We start from the raw sequence: 27,083 nt of genomic DNA on the forward strand, positions 1-27,083 counted from the left end.
TTTGAAATTAGTCTAGATAACAGGTTTCCTCCAAAACTGCCTGGAGCTGGTTAGCCACCACTCTCTCAATCACCTTCCCCAACCGTGGGAGATTGGAGACCGGCCCATAACTGTCTATTGCTGAGGGATCTAGGGAAGGCTTCTTAAGAAGTGGTCTAATCATTGCCTCCTTCAAACATCCTACCCTCCCTCAGCGATGAGTTAATAATATTAACTAGGCTATCTCCAACAATTTTCCTGCTAGAAAAAACAGCCGAGGCAAGGATCCAGAGAACCAGTAGCAGGCTACACCACCCCAAGCAGCTTGTCCATGTCCTCAGGCATCACAGAGTGAAACTGATCCAAGCTAATTCTGCAAGAGGAATTGCTGGATTATAATGATGGAATACAGTGTGACTATACAGGAGCTAGCATGCTTGCATGGTGTGTTGTTGTTGTTTTTTAAAAAGCCAGTTCTCAGCACTCCAGCATACTCTAGAGTGATTGACAGTGTATTTACTTTCTCTTATATAAGTAAATGTCTACTATTGATTTCTACAGGGGAAAGTAAAACATTGTACTTGGGAACAATGTTGGAGTGAAGACAAGACATGCCTTTCACCCCTGACACTGATTAGCTCACTGACCACCAGGACCCCACAGCAGGTGGCAATGTGTTTCTCTGCAAAACATATAGAGCTATACTGCCCACTCCAGAGGTCTTACTCTTAGCAATAGCCATAGCCCTCCCCTTATGCATGTTCAAACTATTATGATAACGGGTGCTTTCCTAGTGTTGCACTTACAATTAAAGCTTGTCCTCCAGAAACAAACATGATTTCATGTAGCGATCTTGGAATCTTGAATCTAATAGTGCAGGTCTAATTTTCATCCAGCAGAGGGAATCAAACACCTACACTTTGGAAAGGCATGGACATATTTGTATTTGTTCATTCCGTAGAGTTTTATGTCCTTGCAGTTGCAACAAAGGACAAACTCTATGCACTATATTTTCCCTACCAGGATCTCATCTCCGTCAAGGAAAATACTTTTTATTTGATTTGACTCTATTGATGTTTTTGTAGCATGTCCACTATTTGTCTATATGTTGAGCACTGTAATTTCTAGAGGGCAAACATTACATCAGGGACATGTATCAATGAGCCACAACTAGCTGCAGCAATCTGACACATTTTCATTACTTACATATGAGCATACCTCTTTCAGGCATGATGATTGATTAAAAATACACTTTTCAGCACACACAAAAAAGTTCTCAAATTGTACTTTGAAAAATAGCAAAAGAAAATAGAAACGGCTCACTTTCCCAGAAGGACTCGCAGTCTAAAACACACACACACCACACACACACACACACAATTGCAAGGACATGCAGTGGGCATGATAAAAACATGTCTGCACAAAATAATCTTAGGAGAGTTGCCCATCACTAGTTGTTACTTTGCTCTAGAACTTAGGGTGCACAGTGACTTTTGACAGGAAGTGTTGGCATTTTATGTGTAGTTCTATGGTTCAGCTTTCTTTGGAGGGGAATCCTTCAAATTTGGATTACTTTAAAATATAAGCTGTTTAAGAAACATGATGAAACAGAAATCTGCCCCTACTGGAGAAATTTCACAAGAAAGCTTGACTACTGGATTGTGATGGTGTTGGGATATGTATGAGGTAAAATATGCCACCACACAAAAAGACAATTGCTAGTTGCTTTAAAGGAGCAGTGGCAAGATATGCCACTGGTCTTTTGGACATTTTTAAATTTTTACTTGATTTAATTCATACTCCTTCCAATGGACACATAAATAGAGTACTGGAGCCAAGTGCATTACTGTTTGAATAAATGCACTTATTTGTATTACTGTACTATATATTTTATCATTGCAAAAAAAAAAAAAGTCATTTCTAAAGCATTTTGGAATTAATTTGAAATTACCGTGCAAAGAACTCCATTAAACAACTTCACAGGAACACATACATCCTACTTAGATAAAGTGAACATGTCTAATCGCCCTGTTTTTACTTTAAATGCCAACAAGATAAATCAAGCCATCACATATCACTCCCTTATGATGCCACTTCTTGCCAGCCACTTTTGATTTTAGCAGATATGGAGTGTAAAAGCATGTTTCTTTCATCACACCTGTTCAAGTGGTAATTTCTATCAGCCTGAAATGGAATGGTTGAAAAGAAGGCTGTTAGATACATTCCCATTCAGACCAAAGCTGATGCTTGCCTTTGCTGTATACATCTAGGGGATGATGTTTTAGAATGCATGTTGGCAAGATGTGTGATGTGTGAACTTTGGGCAAGCTGCAGATAGGAAAAGAGCAGACAGTGCTTTGCAGTGCAGCTTACGTTTTAGCCCCAGGCCGTGCACCTGACATTTAAATAAGGAGATATGAATGTTCATAGTTTGGAAATGAGGGAAATCATTTCAGGTTTGGGTGTTAAAGTGTAAATAAACTTTTTTTTTTTTGGACAAGCTTTTGATTTGTCTGCTGCTCAGCACTGTTCTTGTTTAGTAATTGGCACCTCTGTGTTTGTGCATTTGCTGCATTTTATGCATGTCTCAGGGATGCATGAACATCTCTCTGTGTCATGACTTCCACCTTGAACAGTAGCTCAGAGTCTGACCCTGATGAGGGGAAGGAACAGTTGGGTTGGAAAAATGAGACCCCGTCCCAGGCACTAGGATGAAGACTAGGCCTGCCAGCCAGGCAGCCTCAGACCCTGAAGCCAGAGATTAGTGCTGATCCAAAACCATGTGTTTCACTTGCATCACCTGTTTTTGCAGCAGCAATGGAGGTGGCTTTTCAGTGCTTTATAGGGAGACCAAATTCCTGTGAATTTTGTAGTGTGGGGGATACCTCCCTCCCACCCTCCCTTTCTTGCTTTGCTTTGCTTTCTTTTCTTTTTTTACAGAAAATATGGTATCTCAGCGGGCAATGGCAGCAGTATATTCCTGGCAGCGAGCTCCTGCTAACCATCCTTTTTAGCCTGCTTTCCAGAAGTGTCTATGTGTATCATAGACCATCATTCCATGCGTCTATGTGTACATTGTGGCTGTGAGTGTGTCCTCCCGCCCCATCAACTTCACAACACCTGGACCAATATGAACCAAATCTAGTACTGTTGTAGGGACACATAGAGACACCTTGATGGCATAGTTTGTGACGATCTCATCAACTCCAATCCAAGATGTCAGATATGTGAACATTTGAGGCACAAGTGGGCTAATTTGTGAACAGACTAACTGATTTGAACCAAATTAGCTACAGCTGTAGGGGCACATGGGGAAACCTCAACAGCATAGTTTGAGATGATGTCATCTACCCCAATCCAATATGGCAGATGTGTGAACATTTGAGGTGCAAGTGGGCTAACTTGTGGACTAACAGATTTAAACCAAATTAGGTACAGTGGTAGCGAGTGATGCACAGGGACACCTCAGTGACATAGTTTGTGATAATGTCATCCACCCCATTCAAGATGGCGGATGCATAAACTTTTGAGGCGCATGTGGGCTAACTTGTGAACCATTTAACTGATTTGAACCAAATTTCCTACAGCTGTAGGGACACATAGGGATGCCCAAATGGCGTGGTGTGTGATGATGTCCTTCACTCCAATCCAAGATGGTGGACATGTGAACCTTTGATGCGCAAGTGCACTAACTTGAGGACTGTCTAACTGATTTGAACCAAATTTGGTACAGGTGTTGTGAGTGACACACAGGACACCCCAATGATGTCAATTGTAATGATGTCATTGATCCTGATCCAAGATGGTGGACGTGTGGACATTTGAGGCGCGAGAGATCTAACTTGTGGACTTTGATTTGAAACCAAATTAGGCCAGTTGTAGAGATAATGAAAGGAAAAGAGGCAGATTAGTTCTTACTAGAACAACTTGTTTTCTTCCAGAATGTACTGGGCATGACACACTGTTGTGACACTGTATCTACCTACCTACCTCCCGCACCTGACATGTGCATCCATAGGCAGTGTACGTTATATATATATATATATATATATATATATATATATATATATATAAAACCAATATGTTTATATAAAACCAGTACGTTTATATATATATAAAAAACCAATTAAAATTAATTAAAAGCCTGAGAAAAAAGGTGCACCTTAAGGGCCATATTCAACCAAGGCCTGGAGTGCACTGCCTGCAGGAATTATATTTCAGGCCTCAGCAGAACATATTCCTTGTTGGGGATTGGAACTATATGTTCTCCACAGCAGCATGGCATGTAAAGTACCATTTTATCACCGAGGATGCTGGGACATGTATCCCTGGTTCATTTCTCAATGAAAGAAGACACTTTGTTGGGGCTTGGAGTACTCATTGCTGTAGCTGCTGCTTTTCCCCTGCCCCAAAGTAAGTTTTTAGTGGCCTTGAGATATGTATGTATGTATGTATGTATGTATTACATTTATATACCACCTCATACAAATGTCTCAAGGTAGTTAAAGGGCAAGCAGAGGTGGCAAAACAGATCACTGTTTTTCCTGCTCACAGCAAGCTGCAAGCAGGCCTATGTTTGGTGCAGTCCTGCCCATATGCATTCAAACATGGGCATTTGTTATTAGGAGTGGCGGATTTGAACGCCTGTGCCCTCTCTAGTTTTTTGTCATTGTTGTTTTGGCCATTTTGTTTCATTGTTTTGAGTATTAATCTTTTAAATTGCTTTGAGTTCCATATCTGGAGTTAGACAATTGAGATATAAGCCCTCAAACTCACTCACACACACACACAATTTCAGTTGGGGGAGCAAAATTAAGAGCAAAGTTCAAGAATTGCACTTGGTCCTATCACAATAACCACAATTCATACCATGCAATAACTAGAAATGTAGATGCTTTTGAGAAATAATTCCTTGCATCTATTGCCCTTGATAGTGGGGGAATGCTTTATGCATTGGGTGTTACTCAAACAGAAACAGTCCAAATATTTTAAAAATAAAGAGGAGTTATTGTTTCACAAACCAAAACAAATAGAAGTTGATCCTTTTCAAGAAACACACAATTCAAAGCACAACCAGTTACAGTTCCTGTACAATTTCTCTTTCTGCCAGCTTCTTCTTTCTTGGCAGTTAATTTCCAACTGACTCTGCTTCCTAGGTTCTGAGATCCGTTGAACTCTCTCTGTCCATTCCAGCACATGGTAACAGTTGCATGCTTATCTCATTAACCCCTAGACCAAGCAGCATACAAAAACATAAACAACAAAAAACAACGGTCACAAGAGCTTCTTCTCACCCTAAATAGAGTTCCCCCTGGAAAGGCTGATTCTCCAGAAAGAGTGAGTGAGCCTGATTTTTTTTAAAATGATCTTTTAAATTCCTTCTTTGTTAGAACATAGTGAGGTCGTACACATGACCTCTCTGGGGAGGGTGAGCCTCCCCTCACATGATCACTCTCCCCAGTTCACTTTGCTGCTCCCCATGGCACATGAGTGGTGCCACTGCAAGAGACAGAGCAGGGAGTTGCAGGAGGAAGTTCTCTGGCCTCCCTCAATGCACCATGCCAGGAGCTCAGTGCCTTGAGCACACACATGACTGGGGACCCAGGGAGAAGGGCATGCTCATACTCTCCTACCTGGGTAAAAGCCTGGGGGAAACCTCAGGCTTCACTGGGACTGACCCCGGCACTTCACACGAGCAGCCCTATCCTGGTAGGGCTGTGCAGGCTCAGGTAGAGCTGCTCCGGTGAACAGCTTTAGTGAATGTAAAGGAATATGCTCCTGGACTCTTGTGATCACTTCAGTGTAGCAAATGAGATTTTCTCTAACATGGCTAAGAGCTACCGTGTATAAGGCAAGCATCAATATCAGATGATATTGAACATGAGTTTTAAAACATGTGTTTTACCCGTGTGTGTGTGTGTGTAAGTTATGTTCTGCATAGTTCAGCTGCAGCTGCTGACCTGCTTCATACTTTCCATGGGACTGTGGACATCTTAAACAAGCAACTCTGAAGAAATGCTTAGTTCCAAAATGCTAGCTGCTGCTGAGGGGCTCATGGTGAATAATCCACACTGACTTGTTATGTCTTTTCTACAAGGAAAGATTGTAATGAAATTAATTGTGGTTTCCAAAGAAAGAATCTCCCACAGAGCAGCACTAACATTGCAATAGTTTAGCAGCTAGATGTTTAGCTAGCTTTCTTTGAGCTGATTGTGTGGTTTGAAAATTACAGCTCCAGTGAGTCTTAACAATTAAATCATAAGCATTCAAAGAGGCAATGAGTGTGTGTGTTTGGGGAAGTTAACCTTGTTTAGGTGGCATGCAAGTAAATCAAAAGCTAGGAAATGCCATTGTCAGCATGGTTAAGAGTTGTGCTTAGAGACTATGATGCACCATAACTTCTCCCTTCTCCTTCCTCTGTTTCTTCCCTCACTGCTGAAAATTGCAAACACATTGCAAATACCTTGGGACAGGAGTTTGTTTTGTTTTTGCTGTGTTATTCTGTAAAATTAACAATAAAATTGTTCACCTGCATTCAAAACAAATGCTGGATATCCACATGGAGTTATATTACCACTATCATATAATTCCTCATGGATATCAACATTTGCTTTGAATTGCAGGTAAACTGTTTTATTGTTCCATTGCATGGCATTTTGGTTGACCAGGCCTCCTTTTCTTTGTGGTTTAGCACTCTGTAAAGCTCCATGTACATTGATTCTGTTATGCAAATAATAGTTATTATAGGCATGGGATCAAAGCTCTTTAGGGCTGATACCTGTTCCCTGAATTTGGAAGTGAGATTGGGAAGCTCACTTCTGCTGACATTCACATGAGTAGTTTGGACATGTCATTTTGTCATAATCATTTTTAGCTCAGTTTTCAATGTTTCTACCTTGAGCTGGCACATATGATCCTGAAGTGGTAATGCTCACATTTGTTAATATGTTGGTCACAATGATAGAATTGCAAGTGGATTAATCACCTGCGCAAATGCGTATGGAGATGTGCTGCTTCCACAGTACAGTTCAGTGGTGCCTCGCACAGCTATGACATCTGAAGGGTCATCGCCGTTCGCAACTCCTGTTTTTTTTTTTTTTGGAAAATCCTAAAGATTGTCCAATCCTGCCTTTCCTCAGGTAAAAGTTGTCATGGTTGTGATTGTTTCCTTGTTTTTCTAGGAGCCATATGTCTTAATGTTCCTGTGTTCCAGTGTTGCTATCATGTGCAGTGTTCTGTTGCTGAAGCACATTATATACTATTTCTGAGCATTCTTATTCATGTCATTTTCAATGGGGCCAGACTACTCTGGAACAAGGAAGCTGAGGTTTGTTGCCTTGTGTGCTAGATTTATTATTGTAACAGAACAATGTAGAACAGTGCATTCAAGGCTGTTTACAAAGTCTCCAAGCACATGCCAGTGAACTTAAAATCAGCAGTGAGGAACTAATTAAAATTATACTGGTTAAAAGAAAAGCTAATTAAAAGCAGTTTAAAAAGATGGATCTTTAATTGAAATGTAGAATTAGCTAGAGAGACTAGTACACAAATAGGAATTTCAAAGATGAGATGAGTGGAAAAAAATCATCATCAAAAAGCTCTAGCTATATATCGTCTTTTTTTAAAAAAGCGAGTGAGTCTCAATAATTGGCTGCAGTTGGAATTAAAATGTGCCAGCCCATAGAGAGAGTCTGAATTGTAAGTCACCACTTCTCAGTATCCCCATGAGGTGTCACATTTCAGTGGTCATTGGATATAGGTGAGATTTATTATGTTTCTAAATGGCGTCTAAGAAAATGGCAGAGGCCTTCCTCTGTAACATTGGGGTAAAATTGGCTGACATTCTGACTAAAGCTGCACATGTGCTACATGAGATGGAGTGCAATGGAAGGCTTCTACTAACTCAGCTATGGCAATCATATGGGCTGGGGGCTGGGGGAGTTTTGCTGATCTACCCTTCCCCTGGAAGCATCCTGTGTCACCTGAAAATGTCCCTGAGCGTTGTGCAGCCACCAGGAACATATTATTGGGTGATCAGGGCACTTCTGAGGGAAGGGGAGATAGATGAAATCCCACCCATGAGCGCTAGTGCTGTGGTAGTTGAGAAGCCTTCCCCAGCATGGGCCCTTCTTCCTTCAGCGCACATGCAGCCTTAGGTTGCCAGCCACTGGACAAACAAATTTTATGGACTATTTTGCTGGGTTTGGAAACAGATTGCCCAACTAGATGGATCCTTCCTTTATCCAGCAGGGTGATTTTTATGTACTGACTGTTAAATAAGAAATATTATCTTGCTTATTGTATGGTGCATTTTTAATTATGCTTGCTAATACTCTGTGGCTGCTGTGACAGAACTCCTAATGGTCATCTTAGATGAGAGGGGGGGAGAGCATCACTTTTTCATAGCTACCATATTCTCATCTTGATGTGCTGGGAGTTACCCTAGTAAAGTCTCATTTTTTAAAAGGAGGATATAGTCTCTAGCCTTGAAACATTAATTAAAGTAGACTTGATAAGCCTGATCAAATTCAAGTTGATTTTATTGCCTGTGTGTGCATTTTCCTGGCATACCTCAATTAGATGTTAATGGAAGGCATCACCCAGCCATTGAAATGTGTCTACACACTTTGCTTTATAGGTATGCAACTGGCACCAAAGGCACCACAGCCTTATAGACATAAAATAAGAAAGGTGTTTTTCCAGTAATGTTCACTTGTTAGATCTCTGAAAAGTATAAATATATAGATGATTTTCATTTTTATTATTGACTTTACTATTGGCATGTGTGCTTTGTACTGATAGCTAACGGCAACAGCTACTACTGATTCAATGGGCAGGAGTTTGGTTTACCAGTAGAGCTGCAATGTGATTTAAAAAATCTGAATCAGTTAAGCACCAGATTTTTAGTAGATTAATTGATTAAACTATCAATTAAATTTGCATAATTATTGTACATGAATGTTAGGCCTATTTTCTTGTTCTTCCTCTAGAGCAGGGTTTTTGAACGTGTGGGTCCCCAGATGTTATTGGACTTCAACTCCCATATTCCCCAGCCCCAGTGGCCTTTGGTTGGGGATTATGGAAGTTGAAGTCCAATTACATCTGGGGACCCACACGTTGAGAATTCCTGCTCTAGAGAGCATCAGTAAAACAAAAATCAAGATACGCACATGGAGGTTCCATCTGCAGGTGGGAACCTGGTTTCCCTGTAAGGCCACTTAGTCAGTCCTTGGCTGAAATGACATTTGAGCCAGGTACTTCACAAGTCAAACTCTTATGCTTTAATCACATGCACGTGTATAACCTGATCCTATAGAATGAAGTGCACCTTAGCCCTTTGATTTCTGTGGTTTTAGATGTACATAAAAGCTGGCTGTTCCTTGGGAGTAAGCCCCATTGAATGTGGAGGTGTACTCACAAGCAGCCTAAAGAACTGGGTTAGCTCTACTGATGTGTGATGAGCTCTGAATTACAAGTTGCTTTCTTGTGCAACTGCCTGTTCTGTTGAGAAATAGGAAGGTATGTTAGAGAACAGAATAATCGAGGGCTACACATACAGGAACGACATACTTTAGTAGAGTGATGGCTGAGAGCATTTGAGTAGAATCTGGTATATAATACCTTTCCTGTTCATTCTGCTTTCAAAATCAAGTGAATTTCCCTGTTAGGATTAACATTTATTGTCTACCTTGCTTTATATCAAGGTGTATTGATTTAAATCAAAGCTATTAAAATGATTTAAATAACCAAGGAAAAAATTGACTAATTTCCCCATCAGCGTAATTCATATATTCCCTGAACAAGGACATACCAGTCGGTAGAGACGTGCACAAAACCCGTTTCCCTGGTTTTCTTTAAGTTAGAACCGGGCTCGAACTGGGTGCCCCAGTTCGAGTACCAGTTTGGTTGAACTGACCCGTGGTTCAGCTTGGGCTTGAACCATATTCGAACTGGTTCTAAAAGGTTCACCATAGGAAAACAATGGGGAGTTGAACCACCCTACTATTCCCTGTGGGTAGCACCTAGGGGCACCAAATGGCTTGGGTGGTAGGAGGACATGGGTGCCAACTACTACCCAACCTGCAAGGAGAGGAGAGCTGGTCTTGCGGTAGCAAGCATGACTTGTCCCCTTAGCTAAGTATGGTCTGCCCTGGTTGCATATTAATAGGAGACTAGAAGTGTGAGCACTGTAAGATATTCCCCTCAGGGGATGGAGCTGCTCTGGGAAGAACATAAGGTTTCAAGTTCCCTCCCTGGCTTCTCCAAGATAGAACTGAGAGAGATTCCTGCCTGCAACCTTGGAGAAGCTGATGCCAGTCTGTGAAGATAGCGCTGAGCTTGATAGACCAATGGTCTGACTCAGTATATGGCAGCTTCCTATGTTCCTATCTTCCAAGGTGTTAGGGCACTCAGGTGATTTTAAAAGCATTTTTTAGTTTTGAATGGTTTTGTTCTTTTTGCCATAGGGAATAATGGGGATTCTAAGCAGCCCCATTATTCCCCGTGAGTAGTGCCTAAGTACACCAAAGTGGATTAAGGGGTAGGGCACCATGGGTGTTAACTATCACCCAATCTGCAAGGCAGTGGGATACTTGGGTAATATTAAAGGAATTTTTATGTATTTTAGATTCTCTGGTGTTAACTATTTTCCTGTCTCAAAATGAATCCCTATGAAGAAGCAACGTAACATATGAGAATCTAAACACAGCGTGGGTTCTCAGTTGCTATATTACTTCTTCATAGGGATTCCCTATGAGAAGAAGTTAGCAAACCACAAACCTAATTACAAAACATAAACTTGACCAAGACAAGAAACCCCAAATCAAACTAACAGGAAGAAACTACAACAAACTTCAAACCTGTTGGACTCAGCAAGCCACAACAAAGAACAAAACTAACCACAGAGACACCACAAACCAAGCATACCACAAACCTAACTAAAACCACTAAGCAACACAAACTACAAGTTGTTCTAGTAAGAACTAATCTGCCTACTTTCCTTTCACTATCCCTACAACCGGACTAAATTTGGTTCAAACTGAGGTCCACCTCTTGCACTTCAAATGTTCACGTGTCCACCATCTTGGATCAGGGTGGATGAAATCATTACAAACAACACCATTGAGGTGTCCCTGTGTGTGTCTCACTACAACGGTACCAAATTTGGTTCAAATTGGTTAGACAGTCCACAGGTTAGTGCACTTGTGCCTCAAATGTTCATGCATCCACCATCTTGGATCGGGGGGATGACATCACCACAGACTACACCATTGGGGCATCCCTATGTGTCCCTATAGCTTGAGCAAATTTGGTTCCAGTCAGGCGGTTCACAAGTTAGCCCACTTGTGCCTCAAATGTTTACATGTCCACTGTCTTGAATCAAATTGGATGACATCATCACAGACTATGCCACTGAGATGCCCCTTTGTTTCACGCACTACAACTGAGGCGAACTTGCACCTCAAAAACACACACACAAATGCCCTGAGCCATTTTTAGAAGGGCAGTATATAAATCAATATATAAATTTATTTATAAATAAATAAAATAAAAGTTTATGCATCTGCCATCTTGGATCAGGTTGGATGACATTATCACAATCTAGACCATTGGTACATCTCCGTGTGTCTTTACAGCTGTGGCAAATTTGATTCAAATCGGTTAGGCGGTTCACAAGTTAGCCCACTTGAGCTACAAAGTTTACACCTCTGCCATCTTGAATTGAGGTGGATGACATCATAACAAACTATACCATTGAAGAGTCCCTGTTTATCACTTTATAACAGTACCAAATTTGGTTCAAAGCAATCAGACAACCTGGGGGTTTGCATTCTGGTTCGGGGGTTTGATGGTTCGACTCCCAGACCAAACACCTGCTGGTTCTGTTCTGCCTAGAACAAAACCACCCTGATGGTTCCGGGGTGGTGTTTCGTGAACTTTTTCAAGTTTTTTTTTTTTAACTTCAAAAGTGATTGTCCAGGTGGCGGGTCTGTGTGCAAAGGTTCCCCCTCCCCCTGCTGGCCTTCGAAATGCCCTCCTCGGGCGTTTTCAGCCTGTTTTTTGGCCCATTTGGGCCTTCCTAAAACGGTATGGCAGCCAAAATGGTGGCCACCACACATGCGCAATTGGACTCTGTGAGGCCTGGCATGGCCCATGGCCATGCAGAGGCCATTTGCACATGCGCAGCAGCGGTTTTTTTTTTAATTTTTTTTTTTAAAAATGGCTGCCAAAACAAAAATTGCCACTGCGTATGAGCAAATGGCCCTGCGAAGCTGTGGGCCATGCCAGGCCTCACAGAGGCCAGTTGCGCATGTGCGGCGGCCACCATTTTGGCTACTGCACAATTTTAGGAAGGCCCAAACAGGCTGAAAAATGGGTGTAAAAGGCCTGAGGGGGGCATTTTGAAGGCCGGCGGGGGGAGGGGGAACCTCCGCACACCATTCCCACCACCTTGATGATCACTTTTAAGGTAATTTTTTTAAAAAAACAACTTTTATAAGTTCGCGCCCCGCCCCGGCCCAAACCAAACTGGGGTGTGTGGTTGAAACCGGGCCAGCCGGTTTTGTGCACACCCCTACAAGTTAGCACACTTGTGCCTCAAATGTGCACACATCCAGTATCAGTAAGGTGCATCCATGCATGTCTGCATATGTCAACAGCACTATTGTCAGACTGGGGCACATGTGTTTTTGCCAGGGTGAGGATGGGGTGAGCTCCTTTCAAGTGGTGTTACAGGTGGACCATGAGTCCACTGAGTGAGTCATGAGACTCATGTAGACCATGAGTCACTCACCCTCCATTTCCAGCTCAGGTAGCCCAGCTGGTGGATTTCACTTTATGGAAAACTACTTGATCCAACAAGGCAGAGTCCAGGCATGAGCAATGGGGTGTGACCACGTCCCCAGCCATGGAGATCACCCTCTTGCTCTGGATACTGGTGTGTGTGTGTGTATGTGCATGAAAGGAGGCATCCTGCAACCTGAACTGGACACGATCCATCTCTGGGTCTTCTGCCACCAGCTCCAGCAGGTACTATAGAACACTTTGCTCAGCACCACTACAGGGCCTGGTCGGCGGAGCCTCCTGCAATTCTGGCAAGGCGCCAAGGCACCCCTGCTTGAACCACTGGGTGGAATGAACAGGCGCTGCCAGCTGCATTGGCGCACCTAACAGGGATGGCGTGCTGCTTGGGATGGCCGACATTGCTGCTGGGTGTGGAATGTGCACTTGAAGTAGGCGTGCCCGCACACTCCTGGTTATTGAGCCTTCTCTGCTCTTCCTCTCTAACCTGCTCAACCAGGAGGTCCCTCCACCCAGGCAAGTTGTCCGCATGGACAGCATTGCCCTTCATAGTTGGGCCACAAAGACAAATATAGAACACAAATGTATATTGTAATATCAATGGTAACAGAATATATACATAAGTAAAAAAAGAGCGTACACTATAAGGTAACCCAATGGGTGAATAACACAGTTAACAGAATGCAGAAATATACAAATAACTGAGAGTGTCCATTGCTTATGCAAGGTTTTGAACACTTCTTCAGTCAGAAATGTGTCTCTTGGTCTTCAGACATTTTCAGAATCTTGACATAAAGGATATAGAACAATAATGTCTCAATTAAAAAGCAATAATACAAATGCAGAATAATCAATAATCCTTTTGCCAACACTCACTTTGTTATCTATCCAAGGAGCAGACCTCAGTAATTCTTGGTGCCTCCAAGGCTCCACCATCACCCAAGTAGCCGAAGAGTACCTTGATTGCTGCAAGCAAGGCTCTACCACCTTGGTCATATCGAAGCCATTGTCTGTGACAATGAAGCCCCACCTGAGGTTTGGCTTCCTGGTTAGCCATTCTTCATTCTGGTGACCAATCATGTTTGCCAGTTCCTCTGATGTGTGCACCACATCCATTGCCTCCACATGGAACATGGCCCATCTATGCCATACTCCATGGGAGGGGCTGGCAGCAGCAGCAGCAGCAGCAGCAGCAGCGGCAGCTGAGGTCCCGTCTATCTCTGGCCCCCACCAGTGAGCAGTAAGGGGCAGGAAAGCAGCGTGAATTCCACTGATGCTGTTCCACAGGTAATTTGTGAAATGCATGCTAGTGCTGGGCTCCAGCCTCCAGCATGCCCAACATGAGCTCCCTGCACCGCCTGTACAGGGAGGGGACCACCCTCCAAATGAAGGTGGTCCTTGAGGGGATCCTGTTATTGGGAGCAAGCACTTGGAATAGCCGGCGGCAGCAAGCGTTCTCCACCAACTGAAATGGCTGGTCATTCAGAGCCATCATCTTGCCTGTCATCCAAGTCTTGAGACATGAGTCTGTTTGACCAGGACGCTTGCTGCCCGATGCCTTGGCCCACTGCTTGACAGGGAGTGTCTCCTGCTTCAGTGAAGCTGTTGCACCCTCCTTACCAGCACTAGTTGAAGGCACTACACAACTGGGTGTGCTAGTGCTGTCAGCAGTGGTAAGGATGCCAGGATGCTGTTGCAAGATGTGTCACTAGATCAAGGATGTCACAAGATGCTTGACATCCTTACCCCTGCTGACCTATGCCTTGCAGTGGACACAAGAAGCATGGTTTGGGGCACTTTGAATGACCTCAAGGTGCTTCCAAATGTTGCCTGCAGCAGTCGAGGTGCTCTTCCACCACTTGGCTGATGGTGGATGCTCAGTGTCCGTTGCTACCCACCCCCACTGCCCTCTTTCTGGGTACAAGAAAGGTCAGGCTGAGGCAACTCAGCTGGCTCCTCCTCAGACTTGGTCCCAGAGTCCAAGATGCCAAATCAATGGTGGGAGCCTCACTGAGTGGTGAGATGAGTGTGTGGGGGCGACAATGGAGAGGGGCTGTCTGGCTGAACTAGCAGCAACTGAGCCGTCTCCCTCTGCTCCTGTCATGGAAAGATCTGCTTCCCTGGATTCAATATTTGAATCCTCCGCCTTTGGTACACCCCCTCTCATCCTTCCCAACTGTCACCAGTGGACTGACAGTTGTCACTGAGTAACACAATTGGCAAGCCAACTGAAGGAGCAGACACATCTGGCCAATCAGGGGAGTGGCAGCTCGGCCAATTTCTGAAAGTGAGATATAGTGTCACAAAATGGCCACTTTCCCTGCATGAAATGGTGGCTCAAGCCATTGAGCCACCATAGAGCCAGTTCGATTTGAACTGGGTTTGGCTTGGTTTGAGCATGGACTGTCCCTGTTCTTTAAATGGCCAGTTCAGCTTGAACTTGAGCCTTCAAACCAAACTGGTTTGACCTCGAGCTGGCTCAATTCTGAGCTAGCTTGCCCACCTCTACCTGTTGGTTGCTATACTAAATAAAATAAAACAAATTGTTTGGCAACTGAGTAGCATTCAGAGGCACTCTTACCCCGGGACCTTGGGATGCTAGTCTGTGGCCTCCAATGTCCATGGGGGCCTCCAAATGTCTGTGGGGGCCTCCTGCCACCAGCCCTGTGCCCACACCACTGTGCCAATCTTTGCCTTGTAGCTGCCATGTGCATGGCTGGGGTGGGTAAGGAGTGAGCCGAGTAGGCCTTGCCCATGGTGGGCGCAGCAGCTGTTGGGCCTGTCTGGCCATCCCATCAGCCCTTGAGAGCTGCAAGATGCTCCAGCATGCCTGCACAGTCAGAATCAAGTGTCACAAGTCTTGATTTCTGATTGATGGATTTCTGCTTGGATTTCTCTGTATGTATGTGAGGACTCTACACAAGATCACTAGACAACTGGAGATCTAGAACTTTTCAGAAAGAGGTGATATTTTTCTGTCCAGTAACTGATTTACAATGAGATGAAGGATAAAGGCACAAACCAGCCAAAGTTCAGCAGATTTTATTCCATCAATTTTTACGGGAAAATAATGTACAGGCTTATCTCTCTGCTTTTGAAGTCAATGGGACAAAATTGCTGAACTTTCTTTGGATTGTGCCTCAAATATCCATGCTGGTTTTGTTGTAAATACTAATAATCACGTACTATGTCATTTCTAACACTTGACCTCAAGAGTTGAGTACTTTCCCGCATGGCTGTCTTATTTAGAAAATCAACTCAATGAATGTGTTTATTACGCAGGGACAGGAGTGTCTGTGTATTATGGGTGGAGAGGTAAGACAGCATTGCACACTCAGGCCCAATAACAAGACACATGTGATTGGATGAACTAGGGCCACTTTTTAAAGTGACAATAACCTGCAATGAGGTATTTACAATTAGAGTAAATGGGTCAGCCTCATAAGGTGGTCTGCCCACCACAGGGTGTAGGACTGGGTGTTGATTCAGCCCAGCACCAAGTCACCACAACTGCGAGGCTTTAACCCCTCTGAGGGGAAGTCAACCAGCCACTACCCCGCCCAGGCTGGTTACTGGCAAACCTGTAACTCCAGTTTCGTGTGATGTCTGAATTCATGCAACCACAGCTTCGTGACCAAACCACAGGGTTCCATTTACTTCCCAAGCTGGAATTTGGAGCTGGGATTACTCCTCAGTTTCACTGCTCTAAACCTCTATTAGAAGTTAAGGTTGTGTTGTCTGCATGCGTCCGCTGCTATAACTGTGGTTACAGGTTAGGTGACCAGTGAGAGGCCAGCTTGGAGCAGCATCAACAGGGGTTACACTCTAAGGTTTACCCAGCACTCCATGGTGTGTTTCCTGACTGAATGCCATGCCCCTTCCTGCACACTTCCTACTTCCTCTGCCTGCCAACAGGCACACCAGACCTGCTGCTCTCATAATTAAAGGGCCAGCAGCACTGACAGGGGAGCACTGCTTGAAGTCTGCAATCTTTGCAGCAATGGTGGTGGTAGGTCTATGCGGACATGCTGGACCTGTAGAATAGGGATGGGTCCGGACCGGTCCGGAGGCCATTGTAAAGGCCTCCAGACCGTCCGGACCGGTCCAGACCTGGCCGGTTCGGTTTGGGTCAAGGGGGTTCCTTTAAGAGTGGGGGAGGGTTTACTTACCCCTTCCGCCGCTTTGCCCCCTCCAGTGCTCGTATTTATTGGATACCTCCCTGCCGCCCCTTCTTGCTCTTCAAAGCAAAAGGCTCCGACAAGCCTTTTGCGCACGCGCATGCCGTGCGCGAGCTTCACGTCTCCCCGACGCACGTCTGCGGTTCCGCAGCTCTGCGGTTCCCTGCACACCCCTACTGTAGAAAATGCCCTCCCCCCGTGAGCAATTTCCTGGAGCTGTGAAGCCATGCCCACAGCCTGGCACCAGCATGGCTGTACAAGTGGATGGAACCAAGCCTGGAGGACCAGAATGTGGGAGGGGGAAACTCTAACCTGCCTCTGGAATTCCCCAAACTGGGAATGGGGGATTGTCTGTGATGTGATCCCCAGTTTAGAATGTTAACAGCAAACTGCAGTTCTAAGCCAGTTCTTGTGATGTCTGAATGAGGCTTCCGAGTGGTGGGAGCCAGTCAGCCTCCAAGTAACCCAGCCCAAGGGCCGCAAAACTTGCAAGGGCTGTTCCTTGGCTTGCCTATTCACCTTAAATGGTCCTCCAGTTAGACACCAAACTTAGCCAACCTATCCCAACCTGCGCTCTCCTGCAAAGTGACCAAACATGCAACAATTACAACCTAACAATTAGAGTCAGTGAGAAGTAGTTTTTAAAAGGTCATACAAGAGCCAATAAGGTGTGACCCAAAAAATTCCTACTTGGCCCCAAAGGGGTCAAGAGCGATGGGGTGGGAGCGATGGGTGCTTTGGCCCCATAGCAACTGAGAGTGAACCACTTATGTAGCCACTTACGTAGCCACTCCCCTGCTCCCAATGGCTGGCACACATCACATGCCAAGGGAGCCAAAATGGTGGCCTTGTGCCTATCTCAAGGGCTGGGCGCACACTAACCTGTATGTGGTGGCAGGGAGTGTTTTTCTGTTGTGTTATTTCATTCAATCTCCTCCCTGCCCCAACATTCTGTGGTTTCTCAAAGGTATAGTGATGGCCAGAAGCATACTCTGCCCTTTTAAAGGATTAGACAAATTCTTGGAGTTGGGTCTATCAATGGCGATTAATCGTGACAGATGTTTGGAACCTCCATGTTCAAAGGCAGTGTGCCTGTGAATACCATTGCCAGTGAAGGCTGTTACCTTCATACTCTGATGTCGGCTACCCTGAAGTATTTGTGTGAAACAGAATGCTGGGCTAGATGAAATGCTGATTTAATTATTTATTAAAGAATACTTTTAAAAGATTTTTCAGAGCAAAATTAGAAAAAAGCCCACCCCTACAAAAGGCAAAGATATGTTTTATTGAAAACATCAGCTGACAGACTGATGAAGGAGAAAATGGAGTTGTTTCTTTGTGTTTGTGAGAGAAGCAGCTATAAAACAGTGTGCTGCAAAGGAAGTACATGTGCAGGATGCTATGTTCCAGACTAAAGCAGTGTGGGCTCTCGTGTGTGTGTGTGTGTGTGTGTGTGTGTGTGTGTGTGTGATTTTTGCTGATTTCTCCTTCCCTCTGAAGAGATCTTTTTGACCCAAGAATATTTCCCTGAGGGCTGCACAACCTCCAGGGACACATTTTCAGGTGGCACAGAGTGCTTCAGAGGGAAAGGGAGATAGACTTCCCACATGTGAGTGCCTGTACTGCTTTAGTCTGGAACTTAGTCTTGTGTTTGGGGCGGTATACAAATGTGTTGAATAAATAAAATAGCATGATGCATTTATGCTTTGCTAGTTTTGATGCCAGCCATCACAAATATATATCTAGAAGCCTATGAAAAAAGTACCATTATCAGGATTAGCAGCTATAAAGTTTAGTATATATTTTGAGCCCCATCCGGCATCACTGCTTTAGTTCCCTGACCACATCTCACATTTCCAGACCACAAACAATGCACAAGCTACATACATTTTAGACCCTATTGACCTGGCTACAGCCACATAAATAACTAGTTTATACCTGCTAACCCTACAGCTTTCCCAGAAAACAAGAGGTCTGATTCATAAGAAGTGGAAATCAGGGACGGAGCCACCATTGCGCGAATGGGTGTAGTTTAGCTTACAAATGGGACCCTGTTTGCGAGAAAAATTGGCCAGTGCCGCATTCGCAGCATGGCCGGAGCGACTCTCCCTGCATGGCCTTGCAGAGAGAGCCACTTTGGCCATGCTGCAAATGTGGTGCTGGCTGATCTTGCTCCCAGGATAGATAAACTTTATTACGATCATAGATCAGACTGGATCTTGCTCCCAAATGGGACATCAGACACAGGGGGCATGGCTAACCTTCACTCCCTGCGTATGACATCAGGCGCTGACATCTGATGCAGTGGGCGGGGCTAGGGGGTAGCGGTGGCGGGCTGAACCCGGACCACCGCTGGCCTCCCTCTGTGCCTTGAAAAATCATGTAAACCATACTGATGTAATCTCCAGAGTCGAATTTGACCTGGAAACAAAATTAGATTCATGAGATTTACATACCATGTTTCTGACCTACATTTATTGGAAAGGCACTGGAGAGTGGTCAGGCATTTATTGTTAGTGGGATGTTTAAAATACCTGTAAGGGCTTTGGTAACCTTCTAACTAGGTTTAGTTTCCTAGATCTATAACTTGTTCTTCAGCAGGAGTCCTGTGCTACTCATCTGTTAATAAGAGATTCATCTATCAATCTTCTATACCATAAAAACCAAGCTCCATCATTAAGTAACATGCTGTAAAAATTCAATTTTCTTTCTTCTCATAGGAACAATGTAATCAAACTACCCTGTTTCAGGTTGCTCTCTGTCCCCATTTATCCATGAATTAAAGTTATGCCAAGGACAGTATTTTATAAAGAGAAGTATCATGCTGGGTCTTTAAATGCACTGATAAAACACTAGTATTGTCAATATACATAGCACACAGCACATTGATTGACAATGCAACCCTGATTTTTATTTTCTTTTAAATTGCTTAAATTGGAAGGATGATTAACAAATTTACATCAACTATTGGCTGTATAATGACCTTATCTCGCAGCCATGTCTTATGGTTCTAGAAGGAATGTGGTGCCTTTTTAATCTCTCCCCCTTTCCATTCAGATACATCAATTTAACTGCCTGAAAGACTTATAGGACCATGTAGATAGTATACAATGGTTTGAAATGCATTATCTGCAGCCCCATCTCTAGCTGCCATTACTGCATTACCTCTAAAGGCCAAACTTACTGGCCAGCTGGTTACAACCACACTACTGGCAAGCGTTTAAAAGTACGAATTTGTATGTATGTATGTATTTTAAAACTCTCTCTTTGTTCTTATTTACGCCACAGTCCTTTCCACACGTGTTCCAGCGTAAGAGTCTTCACCAAGGACTCCAATGTATCTTTCCTGAAATAAGTGAAATAGCCAGAAAACAATGGGATGATAATGAAAGTTTATATATGGTGTTACTAAGTTGAAAGAAATAGAAATGTCTATTGCTTAAATTGTGAAGGGGGAAATAATAGGAGGCCTTTTATTAAGCTCCTTTGGTGAAATAAAATGTAGATAGGATCTACTTTCCCTTTGGCTTTTTCATTCATTATAGACAAAGGCCTAAGGATTACCATATGAACAGTCTTCTTATCTGTGATCTTGCAATGAGGAGGTCACCTGAATTTAAACTGGGAAAACTAGTGTTGTGAAAACTAGCTCCAGAGCTTAAAGAGCATGCACAGTTATGGATAACAAACGGAAAAGAATCCCCAATTAACTGTGCGTGTGTGATGGAATTCATTTTGTTGCTGTTGCTTATGTTGTATTGGTTAAATAAGACTTCCTTGCTGGTCTCCCTGTAGTTCTCTCTTTTGGCTGGAGTTGGGTGGTGGTGGTGCACAGGCTAAATCCCTGCCCATAATCCCTCACATCACTCATTCAAGAAGGCTTGAAAGATGGGAGTGGAGTTTACAAGCTGCCACTGAACTGAAGTGAGAGGAATAATCCCATGGAAAGGAAAATAAAAAGCTGTGGAGTTCTTGATATGCTTAGATGGAATCAAATGCATTGGAGAAGATTAGATGGCTGCACCATATCTTTGTGCTCCTTTAGCCTTACCTTCTGCAATTCACCATGCACTAATGAATGTGCCATTCCACATGAACTGTAGAGTACCTGTCATCATATTTGTCTTTTGACATAGTTCAAAACAAGGATGAATTGTAAAACAACAACAACCAAGAACCAATAGGTAATATCTTTGCTAGATAGTTTAAAGCAAGCAGGTGACTGGAACCAAGCTAGCTGCATCTTGTATGTATGTTTGTTTGTTTTATATACTGCCCTTCCAAAAAATGGCTCAGGGCAGTTTACATTAAAATAAAAACAATTAAAATCAATTAACAGTTAAAATCAAAAACTATAAAAATAATATAAAACCAATTAACAGTTAAAACATTTGTAACAGTTTTAAAACTCTGGAAAACCAGGCCATTTACAGTTTAAAAGCAACTTAAAAACCCTGGAAGGCCAGGCCAAACAGATGGGTCTTAAGGGCTCTCCTGAAGGCCAATAATGAATTCAGATTACAGATTTCTGCAGGGAGCACATTCCACAGCCCAGGATCAGCAACAGAGAAGGCCCGATTTTGAGTTGCCACCAGACATACCAGTGGTAACTGGAGACAGACCTCTTCAGATGACCTTAGCGTGCAGTGGGGATCATGTAGATGAAGGAGCTCTCTAAGATAACCTGGACCTAAGCCGTTCAGGTCTTTAAAAATAATAACAAGCAATTTGTATTTTGCATGGAAACATATCAGCAGTCTGTGCAACTTTTTAAAAACAGGCATAATATGGTCTCTCCAGGTTGCCCCAGAGACCAATCTGGCTGCCGCATTTTGAACTAATGGAAGTTTCCGAACTACGTACAAATGCAGCCCCACATAGAGCTCATTGCACTAGTCAAGCCTGGAGGTTACCAGCTGATGCACCACTGTTTTGAGATCATCCTCTTCAAGGAATTGATGCAGTTGTTGAATCAGCCGAAGATGATAGAAAGCACTCCTGGCCATAGCCTCTACCTGAGATTCCAGGGAGAGGCCTGGGTCCAGGAGTACTCCCAAGCTGCTGTTACCAAGCTCCACCATTTGGAATCTGCCTGAGAGATAGGAGCAGAACCACTGCAAAGCAGTGCCTCCTATCCCCAACTCCCCTAGGCGATCCAGAAGGATACCATGGTCGATGGTATCAAACACTGCCAAGAGATCCAGAAGAACCAGCAGCGTCACACTCCCTATGTCAATTCCCTGGTAGAGGTAATTCATCAGGCTGACCAAGACTTTCTTAAAAGCCAGTTTGAAATGGGTCTAGATAATCAATTTCCTCCATGACTGCCTGGAGCTGGTTGTCCATCAACCTCTCAATCACTTTGCCCAACCAAGGGAGATTGGAAACTGGCCTGTAACTATCCATTGCTAAGGGGTGCAGGGAAGGCTTCTTAAGAAGTGGTCTAACCATTGCTTCCTTCAAACAAGGAGGTACCCTACCCTCCCTCAGCAATGAATTTATGATATTAACTAGCCCACCTCCTACAATCTCCCTGCTAGATAGAAGCAGCCAAGCTTGGCAAGGATCCAGAGAACAAGTGGTAGGCCGCACTGCCCCAAGGAGCTTGTCCACATCCTCAGGAGTCACAGATTGAAACTGATTATTATTATTATTATTATTATTATTATTATTATTAATTTTTACATTTATGTCCCACTCTTCCTCCAAGGAGCCCAGAGTGGTGTACTACACACAACAACCCTGTGAAGTAGGCTAGGCTGAGAGCGAAGTGACTGGCCCAGAGTCACCCAGCTAGTTTCATGGCTGAATGGGGATTCAAACTCGGTTCTCCCCAGTCCTAGTCCAGCACTCTAACCACTACACCACGCGGGCTCCTACTACACCACACTGGCTCCTAATCCAATCCAATACCGAATACACGAGATTTTGTCTGCAAATAACCTACTATGCAACTTTGATATCTCTCCAGCTTCATAATCTTTTAAAAGATAAAGTTGTGCTGTTGAGTCGGTGTTGACTCCTGGTGACCACAGAGCCATGTGGTTTTACTTGGCTGAATACAGGAGGGGTTTGCCATTGCCATTGTGGGTGAATAAAAAGACAGCCTGCCTTGCTGGATGTGTAAATATTCTGTTATTGGCATATGTTCAAATCCCCATTCAGCCATGAGACTAGCTGGGTGACTCTGGGCCAGTCACTTCTCTCTCAGCCTAACCTACTCACTGGGTTGTTGTGAAAGAGAAAACCACTCTGGGCTCCTTGGAGGAAGAGTGGGATATAAAATGTAAAATATAAATATAAATACACACACACACACACACACACACACCAGAGGAGGGAGAAGACTGATGAATGTGGTGGTGACAGAGTAGCTGTCTCTTAAATGCCTAAGAAAAGAGTCTACATACATGTTAGATTTGGGGAACTGCAGTGATTTGGAGCAAGAGTAGTATATCACAAAGATTATTGCTTTGACAGAAACCAATGACATATGCTATATTTTTGGCAGAGCATTTTGGATGAAGAATTTTTTTATGTTGGATTTCCAGTGTCAGAACAGTTAACATACTCTCTGAGTCAGTGATCATAGAACAGCCTTGGTTTTACTTTCTAAAGTAATCAGTCTTGTAAAGAGTTGGCAAAATGAATTACATACTATTTCAGCATGGGGAGCCTGTTTGCTAATACACAGAAAAAAGCACAGGGCAAAAGCCTGTTCCTACTTGCACCAATATAAATTTGAACTATTGCATTATTTGGGATTTGCACTAATCCAAGTGAGATAAGAACCTAATTCATAATGATTAATTGATACACATCATGGAAAATACATTCCATAAATGTATAAACTTATTAACACAATGATTGACTATGATGATCCTAAAATGAGAAAATATCTTACAAATATAGACACAGCAGCATGTTCTCTGCTCCCATCATTTCACTTTTTGGAATTAATACTTGATTGTTTTGATTATTGACCTCCTGATCTATTAAGCTACTTCTTGCACTGAAAACATTTGCAAAGCACCATAACGTAACAAATCAAAGGCTACATAAACAGATGCTACACATCATAAAGGAAACAGAATGCATCTGGAAAATGGAGCATCAAAAATAAACACATGATTTTAGCAGATTGGGTATTTCTAATTAGCCCTGGAAGTTCATTTTCATGGATAAGTAGCTATCTGTGTAATTAAATGTTTCATGATGGCTCGGGTGGCCATCTTCCCACTTTCCTGCCAGCAGATGTCTCTCTTGAATGTTGTATACTATCATACTGAATCACCTTTGCTTGGGTTTTAAAAATGCCTATGAATACAGCCTCTTTCTAACTGGCTGCTAATTAAGAGAAACTCAGTTGTGTGCTACAGAGCCAGGAGGTCCTAAAAAAAGAGATGAAATAAAAGAGACATGGATTTAAGTAAATAAATGTCAAGATATGACTGCACAAAGTGCCCCAGTTTGAGTTTTAAAAGTAATAACTACACATACTATGATAAAAACAGTGGGAAAATTGAAAAGAAATCACCCTTCTAACAAAACTCAGTCTTATTATAAAACAGCTTTTTGTGTTTTCCCCGACTAGCCCAACAGATTTTCGCTAGTAATCCATATTCTTATGGAAAGGGTTTATTGATCAATAACTTTAGTTGTTTTGGTGCCTCTGTACATACATGACTATATATATGTATCAGTTAAGGAAAAATGAACAAAAGAATCAACAGCAGGCTGAAGTACAGCAGGTCTTAGTGATGGAGGTCTACCAGGGCAATGTAGGCCTAGACTGGGGGCCAGCTAATGAGGCTGTGGGGTCTTCCAAACTAGAGGTTCCCAACCTTGGGTTCCCAGATGTTTCTGGACTCCAACTCTAACCATACGAATACTACTAATATTTATATACCACTTTTCATTAAAAATGTCCAAGGCAGCTTTCATAGAAAAATAAATAATAAAATACGACGGCTCTCTGTCCCCAAAGGGTTCACAAACAGACCCCAGCAACAATCCGCAGAGGGAGGCTATGCTGGGGTTGAATAGAGCAGTTGTTCTCCCCCTGCTAAATATAAGTGAATCATCATTTTAAAAGGATTTACTACTAACTTTGCTCAGTTACCAGGGGTTGTGAACTGAGTGTATACCCAGCCACAATATCCCTTGGGAGCTGTAATCCAACTACGTCTGGGGACACAAGATTGGAAATGCCTTCTCCAAACTATAGCTGTTAAGGGGAGCAGGGTTGTTAGAAGAAGTTTATGCCTGTGAAGGGCATCTCTGGTTGCTAACTAATTGGGCTGTGGTATCTCCATGGAACTGTCTTTTGATAGTCAGCCATTCAGAGCAGCTTTATATATCTGATAAATGATGGGCGAATGGGGGAAGCTAAGTTAGATGTGGGGTCCAATGTATTTCCATCTTCATAAGGACAGCTAGGATAAAATATAGAGTTGATTGGTAGAAATGCATGGCCTAACACCTTTTCAGCTGATAGCCAAAGAAGAATGTGGAGAGAGGGGAACCGTGATCATGCCCTCTGTCTCTGACCTCTTCTAGTTAATCTAGATCTGTGCACAGAGCTACATACATTAATATGAATGCACCAGAGGTCAGGTCATGGCTAGTGGGCATGACCATGACCCCTACCTCATCTTCTGAAAAGAGTTAAATTAAAAGACTGGACTTTGGGGATATAATGCCAAAAAAAAATAAAATAATTTTAAAAATCTCAATTTTTCCTTATAATTTGTAATTAATTTTGTTTTTGCACTTGCATTCAGTGAATGTATAGGGGCTTAAATCTTTCAACATGTTGAGATTACAGAAGAGAATTTCCAGGGCTATAATTTTCTTTAGCTTTAATTAACCCCCCCACACACACACACAAACCAGGTTTATTGATGGGGAAATAAGCTGTCCTCTAAGAAGGGCAATTTTGTCTTTCCATTTTGTATACAATTGCATTTTGTGTGCAATTTTGTATTTCTCTGAATCACAGAGAAATGCTTTCAGCCAATTGTAGCCAACAGACTGGTACACAGTGTACAGTTTTCATGCACTAATACCAGTTTATTTTGAAGACTACATCCAATTTAATTAACTGGATTTAAGCAGTATATAACATGGTGCCTGTAGTTGGGTGCCAAAGCAAAGTTTGTCTCAAAATACGGCAGTGGCTGACATCCTGACTAACACAAAGTGCATTCTTGAAACATCAGCAAACATGTAGCACTAGTCCCCACACTAGTCTTCATGCTTCCAAAGTGTGAAACTTTTGTGCAAGAGCGCAAATACTTAGGAGCTCTCCTGGTACTCCGGAAGCACCCTGTTAGACTGGAAATGTGTCCCTGGCCCTGAAGTGCATAAATTAGCTGCATGCATGCTGGTGTTTGGAGCGTGCGTGCATGCATGCGCGCACGCACACACACAGTGTTGGGATGTCAGCCAATATAGGTTACTAGAGAGGGAGGTTCTGTAGGCTCCTAAAGAACTGACATTCTAGACAATACTTTGGAGAAGATTTAAACTAGGTAGGTTGTTATGAAGGGGGCAGGTGAGAATGATAGAAAGCAGCTATCGGAGAATCTAATGCTTTACTTGAAGCATTCTAACAGACCTGAAGCTGCTAAATCAGAGCTGCAGGCATTTAACAGAGATCAGATTATGACACATGTTAGAGACTCAAAGCTTCAAAAAAGACATGGATCTCAATTTAGACAAAAAGGTAGTCATACTATACCTGGTCGTTGAGATTACCTGCACCAGGCTAAACGTAGTTGAGGGAGAATCAAGAGCTGTTACTATAAACTGAGTTACTAGAATTCAGAAAAAACAGCAAGCTGGAAGGAAAAAAGAAAGCAGGAAACGTTGCAAGCAGTGCCAAAATGAGCCAGAAAGCAGAGCAATGAGATGTGCCTGTGTACACAGAATTCCATAATGTGTCTTGTACAGGGAAAATCCTGCAATTTGTGCCAGATGTAAACCATTTTTTCTAGAATTTATATTAAGAAGTAACAAGTAGTCAAAGAGAGAAAGCAGAATTTGCAGATAATTGACAAAGAATATAATTTGATGTAGGTCTGTTACCACACTTGCTGCAACCCGTATATCCCACAAATGTGT

General features: G+C 43.1%; 1 long non-coding RNA gene across 5 annotated transcripts in view; it reads left to right on the forward strand.

The window, feature by feature from the left end:
• The first annotated feature begins 5,163 nt into the window (after positions 1-5,163).
• Positions 5,164-27,083, forward strand: part of LOC128335861 (uncharacterized) — a 66,690-nt gene continuing 44,770 nt past the window's right edge. For all 5 annotated transcript variants that reach the window (XR_008311748.1, XR_008311752.1, XR_008311753.1 and 2 more), the window contains exon 1: positions 5,164-5,316. This is a non-coding gene — a long non-coding RNA (uncharacterized LOC128335861). The remainder of the gene's footprint in view (positions 5,317-27,083) is intronic.

This window comes from Hemicordylus capensis, chromosome 1, assembly GCF_027244095.1.
Source record: "Hemicordylus capensis ecotype Gifberg chromosome 1, rHemCap1.1.pri, whole genome shotgun sequence".
Lineage (NCBI taxonomy): Eukaryota > Metazoa > Chordata > Lepidosauria > Squamata > Cordylidae > Hemicordylus > Hemicordylus capensis.